Source organism: Falco rusticolus, chromosome 1 (genome assembly GCF_015220075.1).
Source record: "Falco rusticolus isolate bFalRus1 chromosome 1, bFalRus1.pri, whole genome shotgun sequence".
NCBI classification, from domain to species: domain Eukaryota; kingdom Metazoa; phylum Chordata; class Aves; order Falconiformes; family Falconidae; genus Falco; species Falco rusticolus.
Genome location: NC_051187.1, coordinates 123,244,161 through 123,258,103, shown reverse-complemented (window position 1 = coordinate 123,258,103; position 13,943 = coordinate 123,244,161). Strand labels below are relative to the sequence as shown.

General features: G+C 38.7%; 1 protein-coding gene across 2 annotated transcripts in view; it reads right to left on the bottom strand.

The window, feature by feature from the left end:
* DCTD (dCMP deaminase) overlaps positions 1-13,943 on the bottom strand; it is a 67,358-nt gene that overhangs the window by 28,389 nt on the left and 25,026 nt on the right. The window lies entirely within an intron of this gene.

Genomic DNA, 13,943 nt, shown 5'->3' with positions numbered 1-13,943 from the left:
GATGGGCAAAAGGAAAACACTTGCTTCTGAGGGCATCCCCAAGAGGGGATTTGTGAGTGCAAGTGGTGCAGCTCGCACTGCACGTGTGCTGCACCAGTGAGCCGAATGTGGTCAACAGACGTGGCTGAGAGAATGGTTTCCTGCAGCCTGTTCTTCCTCTTCCTCTCCTAGGAGGACACTTCAGCTTGGGAGAAAGGACATATTTGGGAAACATGGCACATAGTAGCCCTATCCCAGAAGCTCTCTTTATAGTTCCTCCTTACTGACCACCTGCATAGCAAATTGCACAGCTGAGGACACCAGGTAAGTTAGTATCACAGAATCACAGAATGGTTTGGGCTGGAAGGGACCTTAAAGATCATCCAGTTCCAACCTCCCTGCCACGGGCACAGGGACACCTTCCACTAGACCAGGTTGCTCAAAGCCTCATCCGACCTGGCCTTGAACATTTCCAGGGATGGGGCACCCACAAATGCTCTGGCCAACCTAGGCCAGTGTCTCACCACCCCCACAGTACAGAATTTCTTCCTTACATCTAATCTAAAGCCACCCTCTTTCAGTTTAAACCCATCCCCCTTGGCCTATTGCCACATGCCCATGTAAAAAGTCCCTCTCCAGCTCTCTTGTAGGCCCCCTTCACATACTGGAAGGTCTCCCCAAAGCCCCAACTCCAACCCTCTCAGCCTGTCCTCACAGGAGAAGTGCTCCAGCCCTCTGAGCATCTCCGTGGCCTTCCTCCAGACTCGCTGCAACAGGTCCATGGCCTTTGCGTGCTGAGGGCCCCAGAGCAGAACACTTTGTGCTCCACGTGGGGTCTCATGACAGCGGAGGAGAGGGGGAGAATCGCCTCCCTCGACCTGCTGGTCATGCTTCTTCCGATGCAGCTCAGGATACAGTCGGCTTTCTGGGCTACAAGCGCGCATTGCCAGGTCATGTTGAGCTTGTTGTCCACCAACACCCCGCCAAGTCCTTTTCCTCAGGGCTGCTCTCCATCCGTTCTCCACCCAGCCTCTATTTGTGCTTGGGATTGCCCCGACCCACGTGCAGGACCTTGCACTTGGCCTTGTTGAACTTCATGAGGTTTGCACGGCCCCACCTCTCAAGCCCGTCAAGGTCCCTCTGGATGGCATCCCTTCCCTCTACTGCACCACACAGCTTGGTGTCATCAGCAAGCTTGGTGACAGTGCACTCAGTTGCAGTGTCCACCGCGTCAAATGTTTTGCACAAGTCCAGTACACCATCGTGTGCATAAAGTCAGGTAAGTCAGGGGACCTCCTATATTCCTATTTCTTCTTGAAGCTATGCCAAAAGCGAGAGGGCATGGAGTGATTAAAACTGAGGAACACACCACTAACATGTTTTCATATTTAGATTGCTGCACCACGTACCTATTGTGTTTTTTTTAACAACTGACAAACCATCAAGTATGAAAATGTTACTTAATTTCACAGGCATTCCTGTTCAGTTGTAACTGAAATTTGGCAAAAGCAGCCTGTTACATTTCAGCTGACAAATTTTCCAGCCCTCAGAGTGGGAAATCATATAGCTATTTCAGTTTGCAAGATTTCTGTTTTCACAATTTCATATGGGCAACAAATGTTCCTGTACGGTTTGTTAATGAATGAAAAAGAACAATTTAAATGCAAGAAAAAGAAAAAAAATTTAATGAAAGTAGCATCACTCAGTAAAGCAGAAGCCTGAAGGTGAAATGAAAGGCCTGATTATGGTTGATCATGAAGAGAGTTAAAGAGCACTCATTTAATTAATCTGGAGAAAAAATTAGTGTAATTCAGTTCAAAAAGTTTTGTACTATCTGTATATGTTTTTCTGTACTCTTGAAATGTGAATTAAAATTAATAGTGCTACAATTACCCATGCCAAATTTGTAATTTTTCATAATTAAGATTCTGTGGACAAACCGTAACAACTACTAATCTTTAAAAAGCAGTGCTTATATGCTGATCATACAGAGTGAATGATGGATTTTCTGTTTTGTGAACACTGATTAGGAGTTCTTACAAACTATTTCCTTCCTCTGAATTGATCATATTTTCCAGCTAATATCTATAAATCCCCAGAACCAAATTCAAAATAATACAATCTCCATTCCTCAAAAAGAAACTCTTGCTCTCTTCTCTCCTGTCAGAGAGGAAAAGAATACATGCTGCAAAATAACTGCTTATATTATTCATCAATGAGGTTTTTAATTTTGGAGTGCAGTTTTCAACTTTATAAAAATACATACAAATTATTTTTGAAATATGAAAATTAAATGTTTTCGTCATGCTTAGCAAATAAGGTTCCATAATAATTTGAAACTAGTCTTATCTCTCCATCTGTTAAGTCCACAAACATTATTTTTTTATTATTATTTTTCAAAGATTATTGACTCTTCTGTCTTGTTCTTCCTCAAAAAGCAGACCAACAACATTCAGCATTCCTAGTAATATAGCAGTGATATATGGACTGAAGAGGAGAACTTCTGCTGGGATTTTAGTTCATAGACTCCTATAGTGTTGCTAAATTACACATCTTCTGTAAACCTAGGTACATTTTGGTTTTCTCCTGTTTTTCTTTTAGAATTATACCGAAAACTTCCCTTGTGGCCAAGTTGTGACTGCTCTTCTGACAATGTGCTATGGAGGTGGCACCTGACATGTCAGCCTCTTCATGCACACAACGGAAGTAGGTTATGTGGTTACAGATATCTAGGGAAAGCTACACCTGGATTAGGTGAAATTTAGGCCAGAATCCTGTGGCCTAAGCATAGGGCTGCACTGATGGCACATAGCTTGACTTGCTACGGGTGTGGGGCAAAGTCTTGCTGCCTGGTAGGTTCCGTAAGACTTTTCTGGCAGCTGCCGGCTTTGCAAAAATGGGAGCTCCTCTGGATCTGCTGTCTGAATACTCCTCTCCATTAGCTCTCTTATGCTGTGATCTAGAAGATTATTTGTGCCCTTCATCTGTCTCAGAACCATTCTGATCTCTGTGACAGAACTGGAGCGCTCTGACTCAAAGCCCCTGTTAAGACAGGCATGCACTCAAATAGGCTGAATTTCTTTTAATTTCGTATGTGACACTCTAGACCTGTCCTTACATGTTCCTCTTTTATTCCACAGAACGAGAATGTATGTGAAGAAGCATGGAGTGCCTCAGGTAGCCTTTTTATAGGTTACTTTGGTTTGTCTCTCAAGCTGTAAAGTCCCAAGCATGGATCATCATGACCTTGTATGGATGTCAATAAACAATCTGAGCTGATTGCAAATATTTTAGATGCTCTTAAATTTAATTAATTGAATTAATGAGAAGTGATACAAGTTTGGAAAACAGGCTAAATATATAACTGTCGAGATGCTTATATTTTTAGCTACTCCTTGTGAAATTTTCACATCTTCTACCTTTTGTTAATGTTGATAAAAGCAAACTAAGTTGAGTTTGGGGAAACCTCAAGCTTCAGACCCCCTCCCCACTTTCTTGCTGCTTGCCAACACACTCTTTTAACTTTGTTGGCAAGCAAGATCTCTCCCCACATACAGTATATGTGTAAGTTGTCACTCAGACAGTTCGCAATTTGCCAGGATATGGAGCATGCAATTTGGTAGACCGCCCTGAAATCACTCTCAAAACTTAAGGCAAGAGTGAAAAGAAATTGCGAATGAACTGTTGCCTTTTTCTCTAATGGAATGAGTTTTTCAGGAACTAATTACTAGATTTGGAGAGAAAGACAAATAAATAAATATGACAATATGTCTTTATATCTTAACATCTGGTTCTTGTCTGTCTTTCACAGAAGTACTTCTCACTGACAGGATAATTTTCAGTTAGAGAAGGGGATTCATTCTTAGGCAAGTCTCATCTTCCAAATATTTTTCCAAACAGGAATTTCTACTTAAGTTAAACTTTTCCTCCTATACTTGCTTACCCACCAAGAACGTATTCAATACAAGCGCAGCTGCTGGTATACACTGCAGTTCTTAAGAATATGAATTTATGGCTTTCTCACTGATCAAATCACCCTTGTTCCAATGTCAGGCTTTGCTCCGTGAACAAAGTCCTACTGATGGAACCCCCTTGCTGGAAGACCTAAACAGGGTTAGCAGCAGCAGCTTGTTAAGTTAACCAGCCCATAAATAGACTGTAATAAGCTGTTAGGTATTTATATTGTAACATTTTGTATAGGGAGCATTTCAGAGTTGCTACAAGAGTTTCAACTTCAGCGTATAGTTTATACATTACACGTGTACTTGATACATTACATTATATAATTGTGGAACTACTTATTAATAGAGATGGTAAGAAATACAACTTATTACCAGCCTTCGATCAAAACCAAATAGGATGATATCATGGTAATTTTGGTGCAGATGGAAGCCTGTTGCAAATCCGGTATTTTCAAGCTTGGGTGCCAAAATTCAGGACATCAAAATCTGTGTTCAGATGCTTACTTTTTTACAGATTTGTAAACACTGAATGCCAGAAACTGTTGTGCATGATGATGAGTATCTCTGACAGAATCCAGACAATATTAAGGTATTTCTATGATTTTCATGTCTTAATGGGAATCTTTTCTCTATTCTTAGATTTTGAGGGCTTGTGTATTACCTTACCTTTCTGTGGCATCTGTTTCTTGAAAACTAGAATCAAGTGCCGGTTTTAAGATTTCTTCCTTCCTGTCCAAGTCAGACACTGAGTATCACATTCTCAGTCTTGCAGATTCAAAATTTCTTCAGTTTGCTAACTTCCTAAATCCAGCTTTTCACCTCGTTGAATAGTAGTTAAGAGTTTTTTCTGAGACTTGTCTTTTATTTGCCCTTTATTCTGACTGGGGTCACAAATGAGTATATAAATAATACTTTTTAAACAGTCTTCTGTTCCATTTTTAACATTACAGCTATTTTTCATCTCATCTAAAATTTTTATGAGCATCTGTTTTTCCTAATTTTGACTGTTTTCCTGTTTTATTCATACTGATGGTTCTAGTTATAGACAAATATTATCTTCCCAGTGCCCGGATCACCTTGTAATTTCTTTGATATCAGTACATTCTCTAGCTAGATGTGTTCTTTCTGTATGTTATTTACCAATACTTTCTCTGTTTGCTTGGGGTTTTTTAATGTTTGTATCTGTGTCTCTGACCAGTCCTCTACTTTTGAAACCCTTCGTTCCATTCATACCTGCCCTGGCATCCAAATTCCCTGTTCTATGCAAGCTAGTACAATGAACAGGACAAAGATAAGTGCTAGAAAACCAGAAGATACTGCATGTGATATTTTCTTCTATCACCATCCAGAACCGGAAAGCTCAGAAAATCTTGCTAAATTCTCCTTTGAAAAGTAAACTGAGACATAAAGTTTCAGACTGCAAGTATTCTCGCAACCCTAAAGTTGAAGTGTTCTCTTCCAAAATACCAATTACCTTCTTTGCCCACCCATACTCATCATGATCACAGCTATTCCCCAGTTAGAGGTGAAAAATTAATTTTCTGCTTTCAGTATAAAATCTCACTTTTTTGGCATGCTGCTTCTGTACTCAGCACCTGCCTACATACTTCACAGCTTTCTATTTCTTCTGTTACCTTCCCCTTATTTTTCAAGGCTATTTTTAATATCTAAGAAGATTATTTTCTACTTCCATCCCTTCCGATTTGGCATGTTTTTTCTCTCGTGATGCAGTAGCTTTTTACGTTACTTCCATGAACTTTCTCTAAGTCCCAAAATCTGGTGTAGTGTATCAATTTGCAAAAACTCCAACTGGACAGTAACATCACCTGTAATCACCACATCAGGCACATTCTGAAGAAAGAAACCTTTACTCTTCCATCACATACAAATAATATTGAATACATGTATCCCTTCATGTCTGGACAACTAGTTTGCTCTCTGTAGTTTTATTTTTTGTTTTCCTGATATAAATTCCTTTTATGCTTGCCTCCTTTAACCTCAGTGGAGTTTCTTTCCAAGTTCCTACTTGTTCCTTTCAAATTTTTCTTTGTTTATGATAAGCTTCAGATTTCCTTTATAGAGAGTTTTCCTATTTTTATGTATAAATGCCTGTCATTTATCTTAGCTGTATCTTTAGATTTCATTATTATGGTGTGATAATACTTAAATCTTCATTTAAGAGCTGCTATACAGAATCATCTTCTTACATCTTTATAGGGGATTTAGCATGGAAAGTTTTAAGTAAACAACCTAAATCCACTCTCTGATAGGAAATGAATTACCCTTTCAGCTAACTCGTGGACTGGGGTAAAAAAAATATCAGGATTCTTAAGATATAACACTTCAGCTAGAAAAGAGACACAAAAAGAGCTGCTGCAATCATCTTTTTTTTTTTCTGTATCTCACCTCATCTTGATGAGATCTCTTTGACCTACTCGCCTTTCAAGTTTGCCAATATTCCCATTTCCCCCAAATACCCATTGGCACCAAAGGTGTGTTCCTTTCTCCGTAGTAACTGCTCCATTCCTCGGACGTAGCACTGAGAGAACTGTGAAACAGGAGGCATGAAGCCTTCGTTTAGTAACATACTGAGTGTTAGCTTGATAGCAGAGCAGAGGTAGCTCAGGTGCCACTATCATGTAATATGTGATTTCTTTTCATCTCTTCTAAGTTCTGGCTGTTTCCTAAACTCATTGAACTAATTACAGAAGAGCAGCTAGCAGCCACACTGCTTTAACTTGCCAATAATGAAAAGTGAGCCGAAGCTGTCAGGAAATACCTTTGACATCCCAAATTCAAAGAACTGGAACTCTGTGCTCCCTCTGTAGATATGAGGGGAAATACAATCATTAGTAAACCTAATATATTTTGTAAGCAGAGTTGGCAATATGATTCCTTTTCAAGATTTCCTGGCATTTTCCTGTTACAACATTTTAGTTGTCTGCATTGGACATGATTTGTTCAGGCTGAAAGAACCCAAGCTGAGCATTTGCTTCTACTAAAATTATTTTTTATCTTTCAGGTTGTATCCATATTTTTAATGCTATTGTAACTTTAAAGCCGTTATAAAGAAAACCATATTCACATTAGGAAAGCATTGACTCAGACGGCAAAGGCAGTATATGGTAAATGAGGAATTCTAACGTGAAGCCACAGCAGCTTCATGCTATAGAAGACAGATGATGAGGTAAAGAAGGCAAAGACTGGGATGCGATCTTTGAAGCACGAATCATTAAGGAATTCAAAGGTGGATGGGCTATAGATTGTAGAAAGGGAAGACAGACATTAGTTAGATATTTCCAATTCTTATTTCTCAGAATACAATAGAGTATTATTAAGGTTCAAAGTACTGAAGAAAAATTGTCTTCCGAGACCAGCCTTCACAGAAGCCTAGGGAGATAAAATAAACAACAGATGTACTTTATTTTTTTCAAAACTGAGGAAGCAAAAGGGAACTGAAATGCGATATTCTTCATTTACAGGAAAGTAAACTAAAATCCTCCCTATTACTTCTGCAAAAATTCAGTGGGTTCTATAGGGACAGTAGCAGGGAGAACTCCAAACCTCTCCACTGGTATATATGTCCTCTGGGGTGAGCATTTTTCCACAGAAGATGAGTGTCTTACACAAGTCAAATGAGAAACAGGCCAAAAATAGTAAGAATTTGTGGGCTCTGTGAAAACGGGCTAATCTTGTTAGTACAACTTTTGAGAATAAAAATGTTTCCATGCAAAGGGTCTGTCAAATTGACTTTAATGTTTTTCTAAAGGATTAGAGAACAGAGGATTCTTGTTGGGAGATACTGCATAGGTCATTTTGTTTGTACATTTTGTGTTAGAAAATTCTTCAAGATTTTGAACCAGCGCTTCAGCTGATCTGCAGTACGAGAACCTGAAAATATCTAGCACAATGGAATCAATATTAAGCAATATTTTGTCTCTGAAAGAAATTCAGTCTGACTGAGAAGAGTAAGAGCAGTGTAAGGAACTGGAGACTGGCTAAAAAGCTGGATACAGAAATTTCCTGTAAAGCAGTACAAATTAGTTGGTGTCACCAGAGCAAGAAAACCATAGTGACAGAATAAAATGTTATCAAGGTTTCAGAATACTTTATTATCACCACCTTAGGTCACTAAGCTTCACCAGCTATATCCATCAAGTTTGATAGCAGTATGTATGCTCACAGCTGAAGCTAGAAGGTGCAGTGCTTTAATGTACTAACGATTTACATTAAGACACCTGGGTTCAAAGTCAGTTTATGACAAGAATAAAATGGGTTTGTTGGTCTCAGCCTGCTCTCTAGTGGACAACTGCACATAAACTCAGTCCTGAGAAGAATCCCAAGAATAAGATTTGTTGGCCCAGGCTTATGGTGAAATTCATATTCTCTGAACAACACTATTCAAAATAAAATTAAACTGGATATCTGTGCTTTCTGTGCTACTCTGAAACACTGTAAGATGAGACATTTCCATCAGCATCTCTTAAATACTATATTCAGTATTCTTGTTACCAGGATATGAAAGGATACAACAGAAGGGGAAGCAGTACAATGGAAGGCAGCAAAGGCAATTAGATGCTTCCACGCTAGGGAAAAATGACATACTGCCCTAACAGACATATATAATGTTTATGACTAGGTAAAATATTTGTCTTTATTTACCCTTTTTCATAATACAAGACATTGAGAAACAAAAAAATGTGACACACATAATAATGATAAAAGAGAATACTTTCTTGATACCTAATTAACCTGTGAAGTCATGTCTGAAAGACATCTTGGAGACAACAGCTACAGAGGTCTTAAAAAAAATTATGCTGTTATATGAATAATAAGAAGAGCAACAGTTATGTTAGTATTAAAATGTATGAGGGATATAAACTCTCATGATTCAAGATATAAAACAAACATAAATTGTCTGGAGCATGGGAAGGAACTACACCCACAGCAGTTTTATTTCAGTAGTATGTCCCATACAATGGTTACATTGACTTCAGCTATGAGTTTTAGATTTGTGTAGTCTGTGATACTTCCTATGCTTCCAAGGTAAATTCCTTAGTGACTCATTCGCAGAAATCGGCTGCAAAAAATTGTCTGGAATGCTGACCTTGATTCAGGTTATTCTCCTGTACATTGCTTAACCTTTTATTAGTGAGGAGAACAATACTCACTGATATCCAAGCATTTACAATTACAATCATATGCCAACTACAGAGGCCAAGTAAAAATTTTGAGCTAAAGTATCTTTTCAAACCTTCTTTTTAAAAATAAAAAATAATGTTAGTTATCACTAGCTTATAATTGACCATAACACATATATATATATGTATGTATGTATAAAAACATATACACACACTATATTAACACAGTTTTTCAGAGTCTTGAGCTTTGTCCTAGTCTAAACTGACCATTTCATTATTTTTCATCATGTCATCTACCTCACTTACTTGCAGGAATTTTCGAACACTTCCGAGTTTTACAAGCCTACATTTGAAGTTCAAAATAAACTTAAAATTCAGTTGTTATCCAAATGAAGTTTACCTTAGGGAGCGGGTACTGCTTACCATGTTTATAATGCTATATTTCTACATTTTTCATAATTCAAAAAAAACACAGGTTTTTTTTCAGTCTACTAATGTCAGAGCAGCCTCTCTGACATTATTCTGATTCCAAATCTAGAGAATCATAATTTTTAATAAGCAAATAGTTTTACTCTCAATTTTGCAAAGAAATGCAACTCCAGATATTCTTCAAAGTGCAATTTATCAAACATTAATTTCCATTGCTCTCTCTCCATACTAATTATACTGTTAGTTTATCAAAGCTCTTCCTTCTATGGTGCTTTCATAATTACCACTTCTGATTATTTTATTTCCAATCTTCTGAAAGCTGATGGTTTACTTAAAAGTTGAGCCAGTAAATGCTAGCGTGAAAAGTTATCATTCACAGAAAAACATTTTTTTAGACTTTGTAGAAAAACAGTGAATTGTAACTACTTTTAAAAAGTGAACTAAGTGAATCTGAAAGCCTCTAAAATCACAAGGCAAATAAAGTCACATCTTAATTTATCGGGGAAGGGAGCTGACTCATAATTTCTGCTTATGTGAAGATGACAGTATGCTTCCATGAGTAAATTCTTACTCCAAAATTATGTTTTTATGGAATAGCTTGACAAGTATGATTTCCTTGAGGATAAAAAAAAATAATTAGAAATGTTAAATAGGACCTAAATTTGTCAAGCATAATGCAGAGGAATGAAACAGCTAAGACTCATATAACTTCAAAAGAATTTGAATTATGCATTTAAATTCAGACTTATGGCATGAACTCAGATAATTACCAGGAAAATAGCAGCTTTTGCAGTCAATAACAGGCATTGGATTGAGTTTGTCAATTTTTCTGAGCTGACAAATGAAAGATGATGGCTGCTGAAATGAGCTGCAGATTATATGAGAACTATTATGGTCCATAAGAGCTAATGATTTTATTCTCAAAGCCTGAAGCTGTGAGAAATATTAATAAAGCTATTTATATTTAGCTAGTTGTAGTGCATCAGGTACCCAGTAAAGCAAGGTTGCTTGATGGAGGTAGTCTTCTGTTTCCACTTGACATCAAACACAGCTTTCTAAAAATGTTTTTCTGCTCTATTCTCCTGATAATTCAACAGCAGCAGGACCAAGAAAACCCTGTCAGAGGTACTGACTGCTTGCGCAGAATTTCTGTTGTATTCATGACCACCCGCTGGCAAATATTAATGAACAGAACAAAAATAAGCGAGATAGCTATAGCTCAAAATGGATAGTGCTGGAAAGGGGATATAGCAAGTGTACTGGTAAAGGAGAAATCCCACCCATAATAGTGGTGCCTTACTGCTAGAGGGCAAATAAGTAAAAAACAGTATTTATGCTATGCAAGATCTTAATCTTTAGTTGTGATCTTACAAAAGAGCTTTACTTTCTGCAGAGCGGAGATCTGTGCATCCTAAAGGAGGAAGATACTGTAACCATGACTATATGTTTCAGGTATATAAACCACTGGATGACAGCTCAGGATCAGCCAAAGCTGATTAAAGCCTCAGGAATCTTATCTCCTCAACTTTTGTGGGAGCCCACTGTGACAAGCTTGTCTCTTTGATGCCAAATTTGGAATATGTCAGAATGGCTTAACCCTACCTGTTTATTTTCACATTTGACAATATTTTTTTAAATTTAAGTGGTAGGCAGGATCCAAGCTTTCCATTTTTTTGCTGGTTTCCATCACTTGGGAAGTGCCATGGCATGGAAAAAAGTTCTAACTTTTGGATTTCAGCTGAAAGCTGAAATCATTTCAGCTTCACCTCAGCTTTACCTCTTCTTCGAAGGGTTTCTGAACTGAGTTGCAGAGAAACATTAGTAAAGAACGTTAGATGCCTGAAAAAGTACCATAGAAAGGAAGTGAGAAGAATCCCAGCCTGTTGTTATTTTCACACCTCATTATTTTGAATAGTCATTGATTTTGAATGCCATAAGTGAACTGTCTTAGCCATGATACAGATTTCCCAGACCAGATGGTCAGTTCCTCTGTACCCAAAGGTATAGTATACTTCGGAGAAGCAGGCCACCACCCTAAGCAGTGGACCTTCCTACGAGCCTGACTGGTGGATATGTTACCCAAGGCATACAAGGTCCCTTGCCTGAGGCTGATGAGAGGAGAGCCCTACAACTTCCTTCTGCACAATCTTGTAATCATTCACTGCACTCATCACAACTGATTTCAGCACAGAGGCCTCGGTACTGAGCCATTCCTTTTGGTTCTGCTGACCCTACATGTGCAAGATTCATGAAACAGCTATGTCACTGAACAGATACAGTGAAGAGTTGTCCCTGTTGCTCTAGCAGGGAAGCTTGAGGCACATGCTACTCTCTGTAGTTTTACCGTGTAAAGCATCACTCCAATTACCATCGTCATTCCAGATACAATGTCAGAAAAGTCCAGTCACTCCCCACTGCTATGGTCCCAAAATGTCCATGAGAGTGCCACAAAGATACAAGTAGGGACACTTGTTCGTCAAAACCAATGGTGGTACAAAGGAGAGAAGCACAGGGCAGCTGCATGAATTAACTATCCATGGGAGCAGGGGAAAAAGCAAGGTCACATTAAGAACACAGAAAGTCCTAGAACAGCACAAGCACATATCCGCCCATATCTCCCCACATCTTCATTTCTTTGTTCTCTACAGACCCAGCTCTGAGGAATGGAATCACGCCAGGAATCTCCTTCGACAACATCTAGACTAGATCATGGTCAAGGAACAGCTCCGGGCTTACACCCAGGAACTTCTTCCCTACAGTTTTGTTTTAATGACAAAAAAAGTAACAAAGTTAAGAAAGAGGAAGATTGTTAAAAGGAAGTGAAGGGCAGCTCAGAGTCCCAACTCTGTCTAGGCACCAAGGAACCTATTTAAGGATACTGTAGTAGAAATACCTAATTTCTGTTAAGAAAGACTTCAGAAAGGTGAAAGGAAGTGGGCGTAACTAACCAGCAGGGTAAGTGAGGTTGTTAGAAGCAAAAATACATCTTTGAAAATGCTGAAGTCATGTTCAAATGACACAGGAAGAAAGAGTTACAAACTCTGGCAGGTTAAATGTGAAAACATAATAAGGCAGACCAAAAAGCATCTGAAGAATAACTAACAAAGGAATCAAAATTAATAATCTTTTTCTCTACCAAACGCATCAGGAGCAAGACGTTTGCCAGAATCTGCAAGGCCAGTTCATTTTCAGGACATAAAAGTGTACTCGGAGAAGACAAGGTCGTTGCAAAGAAGCTAAGTGAACCCTTTGCATTGGTGTTCACTGAGGAAGGAACTGGGAAGATTCCAAAATCAGAACCTTTCTTGGCGGGGGACTCATCTGAAGATCAGTCTGAAATTGAAATTACTGTAGAAGAGATTATGGAATAAATAGATAAAGTGAAAATCACCAGGACTGTATAGTATTCACTCCAAATTTCTAAAGGAACTCAAGGACGAAAGAGCTGAATTACTCACAGCAGGGTATAACCTATTGCTTAAAATTGCTTTGCTTCTGGAAGGCAGCAGATGTGACATCAATTCTTTAAAAAGGTTCCAGAGAAAATCCGGGGAATGGTAGGAATGTAAGTCTTATGTGTACTGGGCAAATTACTAGAAACTATGACAAATAACAGAATTAGGGGACACCTGGATAGATCTGATCTATTTGGGAAAAGTTAGAATTCTGTTGGGGAAAATACACGAGGAAATGACAATACAGGGTCTCAGGAGTTGTCTGGGCTGGGCTTGACTTGAACTGATTTTAATTTTATTTTTTTCAGTGTATGACAATCATCTAGTGGTTAAGTGGGTATTGCCTAACTGGGTTGAGCTTGGTCTGTGGATACTCTATACGAGAAAAGCCTAACTGTCTCATTGTAAAGTTCCTTTTTACATGGAAAGGGGCTGTGACTGGCTGTGGGGCAAATTTCAGACTCTATCAAGGAGAAGGATGCAGACTGTAGTAAGAAAACCCAAGCAGACCCCAGAACAGAGCGGAAGGAAACTCCTACTGTGAACATCAAACTCCTTCCAGCACAGGACTCAGGAGGCCAATGACTCGTAATTGTGACCCCCCACAGGGGCCAGTGGGACATGCAGAAGGTGAGCACAGCACCTGAGAAACTGAGTAGAAACAAAGAAGTTTATATAGACCAATTTTAACTATTGTTAATGTATTATTTCTGTATTAATGGGGTAATTTGTACCATTAGATTATTAAAACATTAACGGGACTAACACTACATTCTTACATCCTCTTTTAAGGCATGACCCCTTTAGCCTGTAACGGGATTGAATGTAACATGAATCCAGCCTCAGGCTAGGGCTAGTCCTAAGGGCTAGGGCCAAGGTTTGAAAAACCAGAAAGCTTACAGGGGGTGATGAGACTGATGGTAGAAAAGGGACTGCAAGGAAAGGTAGGGCAGGTGTTCAGGAGATTCCCAGGGAGA